Source organism: Coturnix japonica, chromosome 4, assembly GCF_054131305.1.
Source record: "Coturnix japonica strain WE chromosome 4, WE-NBRP24, whole genome shotgun sequence".
Classification (NCBI taxonomy): Eukaryota; Metazoa; Chordata; class Aves; order Galliformes; family Phasianidae; genus Coturnix; species Coturnix japonica.
The window spans coordinates 20,694,424-20,710,292 of record NC_140666.1 but is presented as its reverse complement, the minus strand read 5'-3'; the positions used below and the strand labels follow the sequence as shown (position 1 = coordinate 20,710,292).

General features: G+C 45.3%; 1 protein-coding gene across 8 annotated transcripts in view; it reads right to left on the bottom strand.

The window, feature by feature from the left end:
* Window positions 1-15,869, bottom strand: part of AMOT (angiomotin) — a 55,436-nt gene that overhangs the window by 34,952 nt on the left and 4,615 nt on the right. For 2 of the 8 annotated variants that reach the window (XM_015860444.3, XM_015860449.3), the window contains exon 1: window positions 10,826-11,513. The exons of 4 other annotated variants lie outside the window; for them this stretch is intronic. The gene's annotated coding sequence lies outside the window, so the exon portion shown is untranslated. Of the gene's footprint in view, window positions 1-4,031; window positions 4,295-10,825; window positions 11,514-15,242; window positions 15,350-15,869 lie in introns of those variants that run through there. 2 more of the 8 variants (XM_015860447.3, XM_085546192.1) reach the window with 2 other exon arrangements.

The following is a 15,869-nucleotide window of genomic DNA, read 5'->3' as shown; positions in this document are numbered from 1 at the left end:
AAGGAGCAGACATAGCAGAGGAATGCAGACGTGGATACTTCTGCCACCGTCTCCTTACGGCACACATACACGCCCAACAAAACTTATCTCAGATCTGCAAGTTAAATACTTGAGGTGTCAACAGCAATTTCAAGGCACATGAACAATATCTAACCAGGGAACAAGGCTGTGTTGTGTGGTGTGCTACTTCAAGATGGTGGCTGAAAAAAACTTCTAATGTCAAATTCTTAACTGGTGACTTAGCTCGAGAGGGATATATTGAAAACAGCTGCCAGCAAATATGCAGCAAAGAACCTTAAACCAGGCACTGAGATAGTGCATAGCTAGAGCAGTTTCTTGCCTCCTTTCCCAGTTTTGCAACAGAGGTGAAAGATTCCTTTCTCCCCCAGACTGGTAGCACTGACTCTTCTTATTTTATCTAAAAAAACAAAAAAACAACAAAGTCGCCCTAAGCAACCTATTTTATTAGAGCATAAAAAGGCTTTTATTATGCAATATGATGCCGCCTTTCCACCCTAAGATTTCTTTTGTCTCTTCTGGAAAAAATGTAAGGGGGGGGATGTTTATTTTTTTAATACAGAGATATAACCCAGCTTGAGATTCTGCCTCAAAGATTTTCTCCACAGACAAATGCAATCTGTGCACGCTTGACTCATGTAAACACTGAAGGAAGCAGAGCTGTATGTAACCATCTCTCACACATCGTTCTACCTCACAGCCACACAAGCTCATTCTGCCCATCAGAAGATATATGGGTATGGTTCACACTGCAAGGATCCTCTGGGAATGAATACCACCACTTTTAACGTGGATACAAAATTCAGCTCAGAAAGGAGGTGGATGGAGATGCAATCTGAAGACCCTCTGGCCAACAAACCCAGTTTCTTTATGACACGCACCATGCTGCCGTTCCACCCAAAGATTCCCTTTGTCTTAACTGTAAGACTGTTAGCACGAAGCCTCGTGTTTTTCCAATTCTACCCTATTATTTTTAATTAACAAAGAAAATCTTGTGCAATTAACTTGGGTGGCAGCATTCTTGGAATCTGCTTTCTGAGCAAGTTGGAAACTCATGGCAGAAACCAGTTAGCAGGGCTTTTTTATGTAACAAAACACAAAAATGAAACAGTCCCATCATTTCTGAAGCCCATGTGCTATTTATTTGGACACCAAATTCTATTTGTGCTGGGCTGTTCCAGCAATTTCAATTCTCAGTGTGCCAAGCACTGAAATGAGTGAGGTGCACTGGAAAAGTTGTTATGATAGAATGGGAAAGAAATTGATAGGTTCTGTAAATATTCTAACCAGACATCTCTCTGGGTTTAGCCTAAATCTATTAAGATGGACAGGGTTGAATAGTTAACTGCACTTGGTTCATTTCTGACTACCAAATCTCTGCAAAACTACTGGCTTATGCACTTCAGGATACATTCTTCATAACCACAAAGCCTATGAAAACTCTGCTTTCCAAGTGGAACATTCAGCTTTCAAACAATCCTACTCTAAGGAGCCACTGTGATGTACAGTTCCCGGGCTGAATAGATTTGGCAGTTTGCTCCTGCACGTCATACCTCATGGATGATAATCCTGCCATTTTACCCCAATCCCTATTCCCAAAATTACCCTTGGTCTGTTTGTATCTGCATGTTCCCAAGCTCAGAAATGGTTGAACTAACACAAGACCTGCAAAGTGTTGGATGCAGCCATGCTGAGGCCAAGAATGAGCATAAAGAGGAGCATAACAGGTGCTATTCAACAAGGAAAAGACCCATTTTTGCACGGCATTGTGTAAGAGTGGAGTAACCAAAATTTCAGTGTGAAACATCCTGCAGCTGTACACAGGAACCGTGCCAGACCATCATAAGGAAGAGAAATTAATGAAGATTTTTAAAAGATAATGTTGCCAGGCTGTAGGGAACCAAAGCAGCATATTTCTGTACAGCATGCAAATATTTTTCAGCATTATAAAAATAAACAAGCTTAGACAAGCGAGGTACTCACCACTGCTTGATGAGTGGCTATAATGCTATAGCACAATTAACCTGCATGGAGCAATAATAACCTCACAAGTGAAGAGAAGCATCTCTCTAGCCTGTGAAACAAGGAGGAATGTAAGAGTCCCTGTGAGGGCAGCCTGTATGTACTTGCCCAGAGTGACTGCTTAGCCAAGAAGCTAATTAGCTTACACATCAGGTGGGATGGAAACAGGTTCATCACCTCAAAAGCTCTGTAGTACAGTTAAGCACTTTCAATTTTATTACTAAACTTCGTGTCAGTCATATACGGACAGAACAATCCAGTGACAGTCAGATTTCAAACTTGAGCAATAGAGTAGCTTCTTCAGTCAGAAAGTTTCAAAGGGGACCAAAGGTTTTGTTAAGTAATTCTGTGTTTCACAAAACATACATGTAATACTAAGCCTAGCTGCCAGCAGGTGATGGGATGCTTATCAGTTAGATGAAGTCTTAGGTTGTTGTTTATTTTTTAGGTACAGAGTTATCACCGAACACTGTAATAGAGAAAGGGAACACAAACCAGAGATAGAATGGAAAGAACAGCCTGTGAAGTCCTTGAGCTGAGTCACCCATTGTTTAACAGAAATATGCCCTCATACATGAGCTGTGCAAAACTCAGCACAGACTGCCTGATTCTGCAAAATTCACAAGACCACTGGAAACGTGGCTCTTCTGCACACAGTCCTTTTGAATGGTTAGGAGAATTGGACTCACAAAGGGTGGGGTCCAAAAATGATTTAATGAACAGCGCAGACTGTCACTTCATGCTCTCCATTTCACTGCAGCTCTACCTTTGATGGTTGGACGAGATGATCTCGTAGGTCCTTTCCAACCTTGTGAGTCTATGATTCTACCTAAGGAGGAGGAAGGCAGAGCACATGCTGAGATAGTCTCTAAGAATGAGCGTTCCCAAGGCCAATACCCAAACCCACGAGGCAGAACACAACAAATGCCACAGTTCTGATAGTGCCTCAGTACCTCCTCCAAGCCAAAAAAAGCTCTCAGGCTCCAGCCATAAGCACTTCCGCAGCTTTCACTCAAACATCCCACCCCTGCTTGCCTGGATCTGCTGACTGCATCTCAGGTGATCTTGGAGGGTGGCACCGAGCAGGTGCATGGAGCAGAGCCAGCATTACTCATCTTCATACCAGAGGGACAGAGTCACTGGGCAAACAAGAAAAACTTCCTTCTTTTAACTTAAAAACAAGAACAATGGCACCCGGAGGGGTGCAAATAATACACATACCCTTTAAATTAGCTCATCTGGAAATGAAAGCAAGAGGCCACCAGAACACCCATGCACTGGTCCCAGCTCTAATGCCTCTGAGCCCACCTTGGCCCTGCATTGCCAAAGCCACCACCCGTTCCCCTCCAGTGCTTGTGGGGCCAGGCCCTGGCCACAGAACAGCGCAAGGAAGCCTGGCAGGCTTTAAAGAAAAGCAGCAAGTCATTTGGTCTTGGAAAGAAGTCAGAATGCCAACAGAGGAAAAGCCCCTCAAAATAACAGCACCATGGAAAAATTCAGAAGGCCTTAGAATTACTGCTGTCTCGCTGGAAAGTATAAATTTCTTCACAAAGAGGTACCTATAATCTTAACTGACATAATTTAGGCTTGGCATTAGGAAAAAGAAAAAAGAAAGAAAGACTCACAGAAGCTGGTATAAATAGGAATGCTTCGTGCCTTGAGGCATTTTGATAAGAACATTAAGGAACGTCAGGATGCTCAATACAATTCTGAAAGTGGAACTCATAGAGACACTTACTCTGAGTACGCTGCTCTAACAGAAAAACCAGCCTAGGTACATTCATCCAGCTGTACTAGGAATACTTCTAAGTGAATACACCATACCATCCCCTTATTTAAACTGCTATGCAGCACTATCAGGCATACAGACACCTATGTGCAGACTGCCCTTCAGCAGCACACGCTGCCATTTCTGCATATTTCATGAGACACCAGCTCCAAAAGAGGCAGCAGGAGCTCTGCTGTTAGCTTCATAAAGGCCAAGATCTCACCTTTTAGATGTCATCTAGATAAAACCATCAGGCTTACACCGCTTTAGTCACACCAGGTCTCATTTCAGAGGTCTGCCTCCCAGTGCACACCGAACAAGATTCATCTGTTTCAAACTTTACAGATTTCCAGTAATTACCCTTGTCGAATTTAGGATTTGTCATAAACCCAAGCCACAATTTTAATTCAGCATAGAGCTTTGTTTTGTCTTTGTAGAATGCTCTGCTTCTCGCTCCTGCTAGCACTAAGGCAGCGCCCTGCTTCTGTTGTCAGCAGCCCCTGTCCCACAGCTATCCCAACTATGCCCTGCACCATTTTCATTGCATTGTGTGGTTTCTCCATTCCTTCGTTGATTTAGTCCAGGCCTCTCCTCAGGGCCCGCAGATAATGGAAACCATGTGAGAGTAGAATGTAATCTTCAAACATGAAAACCAGTTTCATGTGCATTATCAGAAGTGAGCAAAATGTTGACAGTGCATCATTTGTCCCTACCGATAGGATCAGGCTGCTTTAATTGCTGCAGAGATTAAAAAAAGAAAAAAAAAGAAAGATTACAATCGGCATCTGCATTAAAAATGAAGGCAAAAATCAAACCCAACAGCTTCAGCCCTGAAAACAGGAGGAAAACACTCCTCCAACAGCTGCGGCCCTTTGATGCTACTTTAAGGCTGTTTTTCCTCAGATGCCAGTTGTGACATCTGAAAATCTGTGTCACGAGTTGATACAAATAAAACTTGCAGGCAGAGGAGGGTGTAGGGAAGAAATCAGCACCGCCTAATGCCAGCATGGAATTTACTGGCTTTTTCAAGCATTACAATTTAAACTATGTTAAGCCCATTTTTAAAAGGAGGAAACTCTTCTCATTTTACAAAGCAGTTCTAGAGAATTCAGTGGGAACCATCATGGAGCGAGGAAAGCAATCATTCTTCCAAGGGTTGCCTATTTTTCTTACCAAAGAAAAACAGCATAACCTCAGCCCACGTCCAGGCTGCCACTTACTTGACCAAGCTGGCAATGCAGCTCTGGGATGCTGTAGGAAGGGAACAAGCCCCGCTGCAATGCGGGGATGAACCAGGATCGTGGAGCAAGCCCATCCTGTGACCTCAATGGATAAAAGACAGACTGCCTTTTTTTTGTTGTTAAAGCAAAACCCAACTGAATATCCAGACCACCACATTTTTAGAAAGCAAAGGTATTATAAAAGAGGTTTGGGTGTTGTTCTTTTATCATAACCACTTAGGTTTTTCATGCATACTTTGTAAAAATCTTGAATTACTTGTAGGATGATTAATTAAGCCTCACCACCACACTGGGAGGCAGATATTACAAAGCTCATTTCAGCACAGTGCGATTGGCTCAGCCCTGGCCTACATGGATGGTTTTGCTGCCACAACTGTGCCACTCCGAATGTGTTGGTTTGTTTTTCCATGTAACTATTCCAGCAACCACTCTAAAGCAGATGCAGCAATGCCAGGAAATAATGGTGTTGAGGTATATTACTCAGCAAAACTACATCCTTGCTAATATAAACTTCATCACTGCTAGAAGGGTTTTTCATAACGACTGAAGCAGCAAATGTTTTAAGTACAGATTCTGCCTAAACATTAAACCATGGACATCCCAGAATCTGTGCAAGCAGAAGGCAGGGAGCTCTAAATGTTCTCTACAGCAAGAAGATGCACTTGCAAAGTATTCCTAGTGGCTGCAGAAACAGAGTTGGAGCGATGCATTATTTCCCTAGTGAAAGGCACACACACATTCCAGTTGCAGTGGGGCAGCGTTAGGAGCTAACAGCACACTGTGGATGCCAAGATTTTTAGTTTATTTTCTTAAGAAGGATCCAAGTGCTTCATTCCTAATCATAATCCAGCAACAGGAAAGGGCAGGTGTTTTCATGCACCTTTGGAGTGCTTTTCCTCCTACTCTCCAAGGTCTCCTTGACTTACCCAAGGGTGGAGGGGACAATGTAACTGCTCACAGTCTCCTAAATCCTTATTACTCTGTAACAAAAAAGAGCAACACTAACATAGAGAGGATACTACAAAATGTTTCGAAGAGGAAAATGGTATTTTATGCTTAGACAACCGACCTCAACAAGTCACTCTATGAGATAACAAGAGTGAAAAAGGCAGTAGGTATGATGGGTGTTGTCCACCCATTCCAGAGAACCAAGAATGCAGGTGGTGTGTCAGTAAAACATGGGAAGATTCAGCCCTTTGAAGAAGAGCACTTGGTTTTTCAGTGCCAGCAGTAGAACAGCTGCTCACAACCAACCATGACAAATGGCAACCACAGCCTGTGATCCTGGAGCATTACACAAGCCTTCAGCATAGGTTCTCCCTTTGCTTAAGCTATGTGCTCACATTGCCACTATTCAACTACAAGATTTTGAAGCCCTGAGAACTTTGCTTCCATGGGTCTTTTCATTTCCATCTTTGTTTTCTGCTTTGTGCAGAACCTTTTCTTTCCATTCACCTATTCCTATTTGCTCACCAATTCAACGCCGATGAACCTATCTCCCACTTAAACCAGGTGCCTGGTTTGCCCTGAGTGGCCATTTACATACAGATTCACACAGGCAAGTTTGAAATATATCATTACTTAAAAATTAAATTTGAGTATCTAGGTACATGCAAATTATAGCACTACTCCTTTCACCTACAGGCGTAGTAAGCAAGACAAATACTATACTGCACACTTGGAAATGACTTGCTCCTAGGGCCTCCTTCACACTATTCCCTCACACTAAGTTGCCGAGAGAAGATCACACATATGAGATAAGTAGAAGTCTGATAGAAAAAGCAACTACATGTCGGAAAGCAAGAGAATAAAGAATCCCAGTAAGCAGAAAACAAGCTCACAGAAATTGCTTGTGGCCCAGATTCAGCACAATGGACTAAATCATTCTGACAAATCCTCTACTGCTTCCTGTAACTTTACAGCCCCGGCAATGGGCAATTTGGAACACTTCTCTGAAAAACCAAGAGATCCAAGTTCTCCCTTGTCTTTCAGGGGAAAGAAGAGGAGAAAGAGAGCCTTCAGCCTCTTTGCCAATCACCAAGAATGGCCGTTCTCACACTATTCTAAACTTCTGGTCTCCATGGAAGGGGGATACCTACGAGCAAACATTGGCAAGTAAGGCCATTCCACTCCCGCTACATTGTCCACAATAGCAAGGAAAGAAATCTGTAATGCTGTTAGGAAGTTTCCGTTAGGAAACCCTTCAGAAACCTTCTTCACAAGTGGCTGAAAATACCCTGCAGTTTGGGAACGCGCAACAAAAGTTGGATGGGGGAAAACAGGCATCTTACTTTATTCTGAAAGCATTTACACTTCACCCCAATGCGGGAACGTCTAATAATCCAAGAATCTTTTGCCAAGAACAAGGTCAGAGTTTTCTAATTCAGAACAGAGCCTAAAACACACCCTATTCTGCCCTGCACATAATTTATCTCCTAATTTACAGGTGTTTGGAGCCAGGTTTTAGTTAGTTTAATACAAAACTTCAACACGTAAGAACTTTCTTATACTGGGCTTCATCCTTCCATCAGGTTACAGTTCTGCAGCCCTTTAAGAGCTGTCAGTATGAATGAAGCAAGAACTGCAATCCGGAGCTGTGCCCCAGGAGAGGTATGAACAGACAGACCTATTCACAGCTACAAGGATTTTACATTAACATACACTTGGACTGTTGATAATTCTGGAATTAAAGACTTATTTCTGTATATACATTGATATGGCAACAACCAAAACCTATGCCAGATTTTGCTCTATGTTAATAAAAGAAAGCCCTTAACGAGCTGAAATTTTACTTCATTATAGTGACAGCAAGCCAGAGCCAGGGGCCAAGACATCATGTGCTGGATGCTGTACAGAGTTAAATAGTGTGTGTTTTTCCAACAACAACAACAAAATCCACACACACACAAAAAACAGCAAAACCAAACAAGCCACATCACACTCAACTGGAAGCTTAAAAAAAGAAAAAAAAAGAAAAAAAAAAGATAAAAGAGGGAGAAAGGTTTATGTTTGGAGAGTGTAAGGACTGCACGTTCTCAGTTTCATTGTGGTGGTTCAGAAAACACAGCAGTAAGGCAATGCAACCTCACTGCTAAACAAACCCAAAGAGCAGACAGTCTGCTGGCGGACAGGAGAAAGAGAACAAGAGGACTATGAAGTTATCTGTAGATTCTTTTCTACAAAGTGAATGGCTTATGCTAATCAGGATGCATCTGAAATATATCATCGAAGCCTTCTCGTACAAATATAGCTCTTATTTATCCAGAAGGATCCCCACCAGCTGGCAATGTTTGCATACAATGTTAAACCCAACTTGAAGAGCTCATGCATTATGAGTCATTTCGCATTTAAAAACATTAGTTCTCTTAGCTGTTACTGAAGATGGAGTATCCCATGAGAAGAATTCCTGTGGAATTCCACAATGCACCACGCTTCCGTCCTACTTCCTCCAGCACAAAGAAGTTGCACGTTTTTGTCAGTTCTTTTTTTCCCCTACCAGAGCTCTGCCTACAGAATACCTTTGGAGAAGGAACAAAAGGGTTAGCACCAATCCCTTCTATATGAATCAAATATTTACGCTATGCCCTCTTCAAGCACTTTCATCTAGTAACCTGTGGAATGTGATCTCCTGACCTTAACACTCAAGCACATCTAAATCAGCCGCCCTTTGAGCTGCATTACAGACTGGAGGGAATTTTTATACATTTGTATTACAGGCATATGAAAACCTTGTGGTGCATCTGTGGCACCCTGCAGTGCAAAGCGGGCCACGCATTAGTCCAGAGTCACTCAAATATGCTTTGCGAAAGTGCAGTCCTCTGACTCCTCAGAGTTTATGGCACAATCCGATGTCGTGCGTCACCACAAGCAGGTAGAATAACGACCATGGGATCAGTACATTAACCAGCCGTCACAACTCAAAGATGCTTTGTACAAATAACACCAAAATTATGAGGTCTCGGCACTGCCAAAGGAATCCACAGCCACACATCCCAACGAATGGCCCCTGCTGCCTGCTCGTAATGCAGTAACAGCGAGCTCAGGGAGACCAGGCTCCTCCTCTCCTCATGGAAATCCTTTCCTTTTCTCAAGGACAGCAAAAACAAATCATTCTGCGTTGTGTTTGAGGTTCCCATTAAAGTTTTAAGGATAGAGGTTATGTTGCAACTAAGTCTGGGAGAAAAAGAGGGAGATCAAGCACTCTCGACAAACCCCCAACCCTGACTTCTACCATAGGACTAATTTTTCCAGGGCTAGCCATGAACCAACCCACTGCTAGGAGCAGCAATCAATGAGAGAGCCCTGGTCCAAATGTAACCCAAAGATTTAAAAGGGTCGTGGGCTCAGTGGTAAGCTTCATTTTTTTCTGTTAGTCCTGAACAGCCGTTGTGGTGTTGCCACCACTCATGCAGCTGCAGCAAGCATAAGCTTGAGAAAATAGTTCTCATGACCCCACCTGTGGATTGGTAGAGACCTGGTCACCAGAAGAAGTCACAGGTGGCAGAAAACAGCGAGACAGCAGCCAAAACCTGCGTCCTGTCCTCTGATGGAGCCAGGTTGGACACCCACCCCAGGCAGGCTCTTACACCTCAGCTCTGAGGGTCTGTCAGCTTCTGCCCTCCCTCCCAGGGCGAAACACACACCTTTTCCACTCTCTTTTTCCATCTAAGTTTCCAAAGAGGAGAGGAACAGGAAAAAAAGAAAAAAAAAGAAAGAGAGGACCAGGGAGCAGAGCAGAGCGATATTTAGCATTTCCTGTATCATCGACAGGAACAACCCACGCAGTGGGGAAGAGCATGATGTCAAGGCTGGTTTCACTATATAAACAGCCAGATCCTCCCGCCGGGGGATGCTGCGTGCTTCCATGGGGAACAATACAACCCTCCCTGCAAAGGAGGAGTCCAACTATGAGCCATGTGAATTCCGCAGGTTCTTCCCTTGCACAAAAGCCCGTCAGCGATGAAACTCTGGCCCAGGGGAAGCGGGGACAGAGACAGAGCTGGGGGAGAATGAAGGATCAGAAACTCACAGCGGTATTTCCACTTGTAAAACAGCACACATCCAGCTCTTGGCCCCTAGAGAAAGGAATATGCTCCAAAACATGTTTCCCTGCACAGACTGGGCCTCCTTCCAGTTATTATGTGCACATGTCCCTGCTGCGTTTTCAGCCTAACTTGAAAAACACAAAAAACAAAGAAAATATCTTCACGTTCACTCTGTACATTGCCAAGCTTGTTACCAGCCATGTCCAATAGGCTGATAAGATGTGGATGCACCTTAATTACAGGCCCAACACTTCCACACCTTGTGGCACAAGGAATAAGGCACTTAATGGAAAACAAACTCCAGCATGGAATGAGAAATCCCAACCGATGGCAGCAGCCCTACTCACATGCATGCGTACATCAGAGCACGTACATGATTCTCTGCAGAGCACCACAAGCAACGACAGCCTGGACACGTGGATTACAACAAGCACAACAGTGACTGCCTTCTGAAAAGAGCGCCACAAGAAACGAGGCTGAGACAGACGCACTTCAGTGCCTCCCAAAAAATTCTGCTTCATCCGATTACACACAAGCCCACAACTATTAATTTTAATTAATATTTAGTGACAGTGGTGAAATTGTAAGTGTATTTTTTGCGTCCGTTTGCAAGATGAAGCGCAGCCTTTGCAGGAGAGAAATGATTGCCAAAAGCCCACAGAGCCAGTCTGTCTCCCGGCTCTGGCTACAAGAATGAAAGCTGAGTCCTGTGCCATGAGCGCGTCTCTTACCTACTGATCTGCTGAAAACAAAAGGATTTTCTTCTTTTCAGAAACCGGACACTTGGAGCTCGCCGGGGTGGCCGCACAAAGCTGCCCTGCTGCCAAGGGGATTCTTTTCCTCGGGTTTTTGTTGTTGTTTGGTTTTTTACCCTGGAGAGTAAAGGGCAGAGCGGTGGATTCAGCAGGGGCAAAGGGTGGAATTCGAGACCCAACGGGTGAGCTGCAGGGCTCTCTCCAAACGACGTCGGCTTCAAGGCGCTTTTGCTTCCAAATCCTTCTTCATCCTCAGTGTCAATAAAACCGGAGGGAGAAGCAAACTATTTTAGCGGCACAAATATACCGGGCTCCGCAGGGGATGGGACGTGATGGGAGGCGGATCCGCAGCTCCACTTTTTATTGCAAACGAACGCGCTCACAGTCCGGCGACCGGGACGGCGAGCCAGCACTCGGCGCCTCGAGAACTGCGGGACGAGCGAGCAGGACAGCCCCGAGACACGGGCTGCGCTGTCAGCGGGGAGCGGGGGCCCGCAGCATCGCGGCCGGGGCACACAGCGGGGCACACAGACAGCCGGGCTCCCGCCGCTCCGCGCCTCGTCCCCGCGGTTACCTGAGCCGGCCGGGCAGGGCGGGGCAGGGCAGGGCCGTCCCGCGGTGCTCGCACGCAGCTCCGCTCCGTGCCTCTCCCGCCCGTGCGTACGCGGAGCGCCCCGCGGGCGGCACTGCGGATGGGCGGGCAGGAAACACGGCCCGCCCCCGGCCCGCCCCGCCCGGCCCAGCGCTCTGTTGTTCGGATGCCGGATAGTGGAAAGTGAGGGCAGCATACGTGGCTAACCGCGTAGAGGCGGGGTGTTAAAGGAGTCCCCCCTATAGCGCATTCCGATTGCTTTGAGGCTCTCTCGGCGCATCCCAGCCCCACACGGCCAAACCTGAGGGCAGGTATGAGCCCTCGCCGTTTTCCTCCATAGGAGTAACCACACAGAGGTGGTTTGCACTGAAGGCTTCAGCTCCTGGAGACTTTCAGCTTAGAACATAGCGTGGCTTTACACACACATGATCCGGCTTCCCTTGTGCTCATCTCCCCGCGAAGGGATAAAAGCGCCCCAAGCAGCTGCCAGGCTGGGTGCAATGCCCCTGCTTTGGTGGACCTCATGCCATAGGGCAGCATCATTCTCATGACACCAAGTCCTGCTGCTGCGTGCCAAAGCCCTGGTTATGAAATGGGCTGAGCACCTTTACCATCTCTGAGACTGATGCTGTAAACACGGGCAAATCTCAGCCTTAAACAAGACTCATAACAAACTGGTCCTGGTTTGTGTACAAGCCATGGTACTCCTTCAGAAAGGAACCAAATGGGGATGTGAAGCAGGCACAGCACTCGCAGCAGGCCAGGTACATTAAGGCCTGACTGCAAATAAGAAACCCGTTAAGCAATGCCTGCACAGTAAGGCTCGGTCTATCGATCTCATCCATTTCCAAAGGACTGCGTTCCAAAAGTGTCCACACGTCAAGTCCCTGTGCTGCAAAACTTGGCCTGCTGACTTGAATTCATCCGGGCTCTTCGTGTGAGAAGAGATAACCCGGTCCAGCCACCGACCCTTCAGCTGTGCAAAGGAAATGAGTCCTTTCCAACATTCACAACTCTTACCATTCTAAAGAAGAAACTGGAAAGAAGTTCAGGAAGTCAAACTTCAGAAATCCCAAATGCAGCCAATATACAAACATTGATTCTTTCCCCCTGGAATTGATTCCCATGCACTGGAACGCTTTGGTGGAATAAATGCAGAAACACACGTAAACAACCCATTAACATCACACGACCTTACAGCTTGCAATAAGAGAAAGAAAGGAAAAAAGAGGACAGAACAAGTTAATGAAGCACATATTTGCTAAATGCTGTGGGGTGGATTTGTAAGGGCATTACACTGCTACAGTCAATTAAGGAGTTATAAACTATGCTTCTATCACACATCCTGCCTCCCTCCCACACGCCACAAGAAAAAAGAGCGGGGAGTAAAGAGAGAAGGTAGAGTCGTTGGGAGATGGAAATATTGCTTCATTCAGACACTGAAGAGCAGCTAGCCTTGCCCGAGGCACCTTAACCTCAAATCATCCTCTGCTGTTTATTCTACAGAGCACTAACTGCTCGTGCTTAACCCACACAATTGGAGATAACAGCTTTATCGGAGCTGGAAAAGAACGAAGATGCACAAAATGCAGATCCTTTCCCTAACAACCCCGTCCCCCTGCAGCTCCCTGTGCCAGGATCCTGGCGCACACCCGGCTGCCGCTGGAGGAAGCCAGCAGTTTCCACACACACATCACGCCGCAATGTGGGAATTCAGGAAACGACACAAGAAAGGGGTTCCTACTAACTGTTCCAGAGCACTCGGGCCAATTTATGCAATCACACGGAGGTCACAGTCAATGTGTTAAAAGGCACAAAAGAGAAGCGTCACAACGGCAGCTATTTCTAAGTAGGAAAATCAATCTGGAGCTCACAAAGCGCTTGGATGACCTGGAATTGCTCCACCTACAATTTTTTAAGAGGTTGTCCTTCACATTCCTTAGAATTCCTCCATCTTAAAGTTCCTCCCTCCAGGAATCTCTGCCGCTCTGCGTCCTTTGTCCACAGCAGCTGGAGCTCAGGAAGCTGCTGACATTATCCCTCATGTACAGACAGGAATCGCTGCCCGATTCCGCATCCATTCAGCACAGCGAGAGGGGTACAAATTAATCTCTGTTCATACCTGTGCTGCACCAATTTAACGGTGCTTTTCTTCTGGCATGTAAAAAATAAACTCTTAACAACACTGAGAAGTGCCAGGGAGCTGCTGGGACCAGACGGGGCATTCCCTCTGCCACCAAAGCTAAAGAGATCTCTCCTTAGATTCTGAAGAAATGAACGAAGAGATTCCCTAAACTTCCAAAGGATTTGGATCACAGTGACGTGCATGAATAAGGCAGAGAGGCCCTGCACTTCTACACAGTCTTTGCTCTCGATGACTAAAGAAAGTATGAAGTCACATGAGAGAGATGTACAGCAGGTTCCGCACAAAAGCACTTAATAATCCTGATATGACCACAACAATCATGAGGGGAAAAACAGGCCTGATTTAACACCAAATATCCTAACCATTTTTGTCTCCAGAACTAATGATGGTGCCAATAACCCCCCACAGAGACAAGGGAGGGAGGCAGCGTCCCTTTCTGATCTCAAGTTTTGCAACTCGTTTTTGATAATGCCATCAGAATCAGACTGAGACATGGAAGAGGCCCAACTAAAAGTAACCTCTGGTTGGAAGAAATCTCTCATTGCTTTGGGAGGTCCTAAAATGGGTCTGAGCGATATGATGAACACCACACAGATACCAGAGCTCTGCTGTCTGCAGGAGCGGGGCCACCTCCTTCCACTAGGCAGAAGCTGAATAGTAAACAGATCACTTTGAACATGAAATAAAGAGGAGGGATAAAAGGAGAGAGAATGCTATGTAGAAAAAAGGGCAAATGCATTGGAGCAAAACATAAAATTCTGTTCAATAATTGCTTCAAAAAAGTGGCAATTACAGTTTTTCTGTGTATAATGCTCTTCTGAAAGCAGTCTTTCTCCTTTTAGTGAGCTACAGAAAGATTCGTAATTAAAGGCGGCAGCAAGATACCAAGTAACAGATAGTTCATTAGCATTTTATGTTCAAAAAACCTAAAAATAGTTTTGCAGAAAATCTGATTTGATTTTACACTATTTCAGATGCTTCTGCAGGATTCTGGAAGAGCACCAGCACTCTCTGCTGGCCATCTTTGTTCAGTAGTTAACTACAGGAGAAATGAGGCAAGAAAATGAACTGTTGGTTTTTTTTTAATGTGAAATGCCATTTTTGCTGTAAGAGGATGATTAATGAGATCCCTACCAACTGAGCAAACAGCAACTAAGAGCTAGTTATGTTTCTGGAAACAATACGGTCATTACTAAGTAGAGTATTTACTATGGTCAATCATCGTTTGCTGGAATAAATTTCGCTGTTGCAAATAAACATCTGATGTTTAATGCTTTGCTTTGCAGAAAGCACTTCTGCTGAGCTGCAGCACAAAGACAAGCTGGCGTGAGAAGTTCCCATGATGCCAGATCCCTTCCTTGGCTCCCTCCTGACTTTCCATCAATTTTAGAGCTATGCCAAGAAAAGCAGCTCTTGTTAAAGAAGTCCTAGCACAGCACTGGCATCTTCCCCTGAAGCTACCGTGCTTCAATCCAGGCAACCCTGCTCTGATTCCATCCTTGTTACACCCCTCCCCAGGAAGACTTCATTCCCTCTCCTCACACACACCCACACATTGCCTGCACCCTGTGGACTCCCTCACCATCCATGCCAGAGACTGCATGGGGCAAACACACAGGTAGCAAAAAAATATGAATAAAAGCAAAGCCAAGTACCTAAGTGACAGCTGTCCCAGTTTCCAAACTGCACAGATCAGGCATCAGCAAGAAGGGTTAAGACTGGCAAATTGAATCCATGTGCAGCTCATGAAAGTGTGGGAAACAAAAGAGACAATGTGAGTTAAGGACAGAGTATTCATTAGCAAAGGGCTCAAGTTTCTTGGCTTTTGCTGCCCTGCTTCCCAATGGCTATTTTTTTCAAGGTAGCTTTTTGTTCTTTAGTTCTGTGGAAAGACATTATGCTCAAGCTAACTAACAAACTAAGGCTCAGTACATGTGGAACTGCTTAGAGTTATTTGTCTTTTTAATTCCTGGGGACATAAGAGCAATGTCAGAGATAGTTTTCTGCTGGGCTACAGTGGGCTTTGGTCAGAGCTTTATACGACATAGCTGATCCAAAGACCCCCACCACTCATTTATAAATACTCATTTACACTATGGTATTAAGTAGGGAAATCTGATCTGGAGAAAGAGGTCCCAGACACTCAGAGCAGAGCCTAGGGCACAACCCTATCCACAGCCCACTGAGTGATAAAGGAGCACAAGGGGCATCAGTGAGTATCCATGGTAGGTCTGCACCCATCCACCACTTAGGAGACACTCAGAGAGAGCATGCCAGCCTTG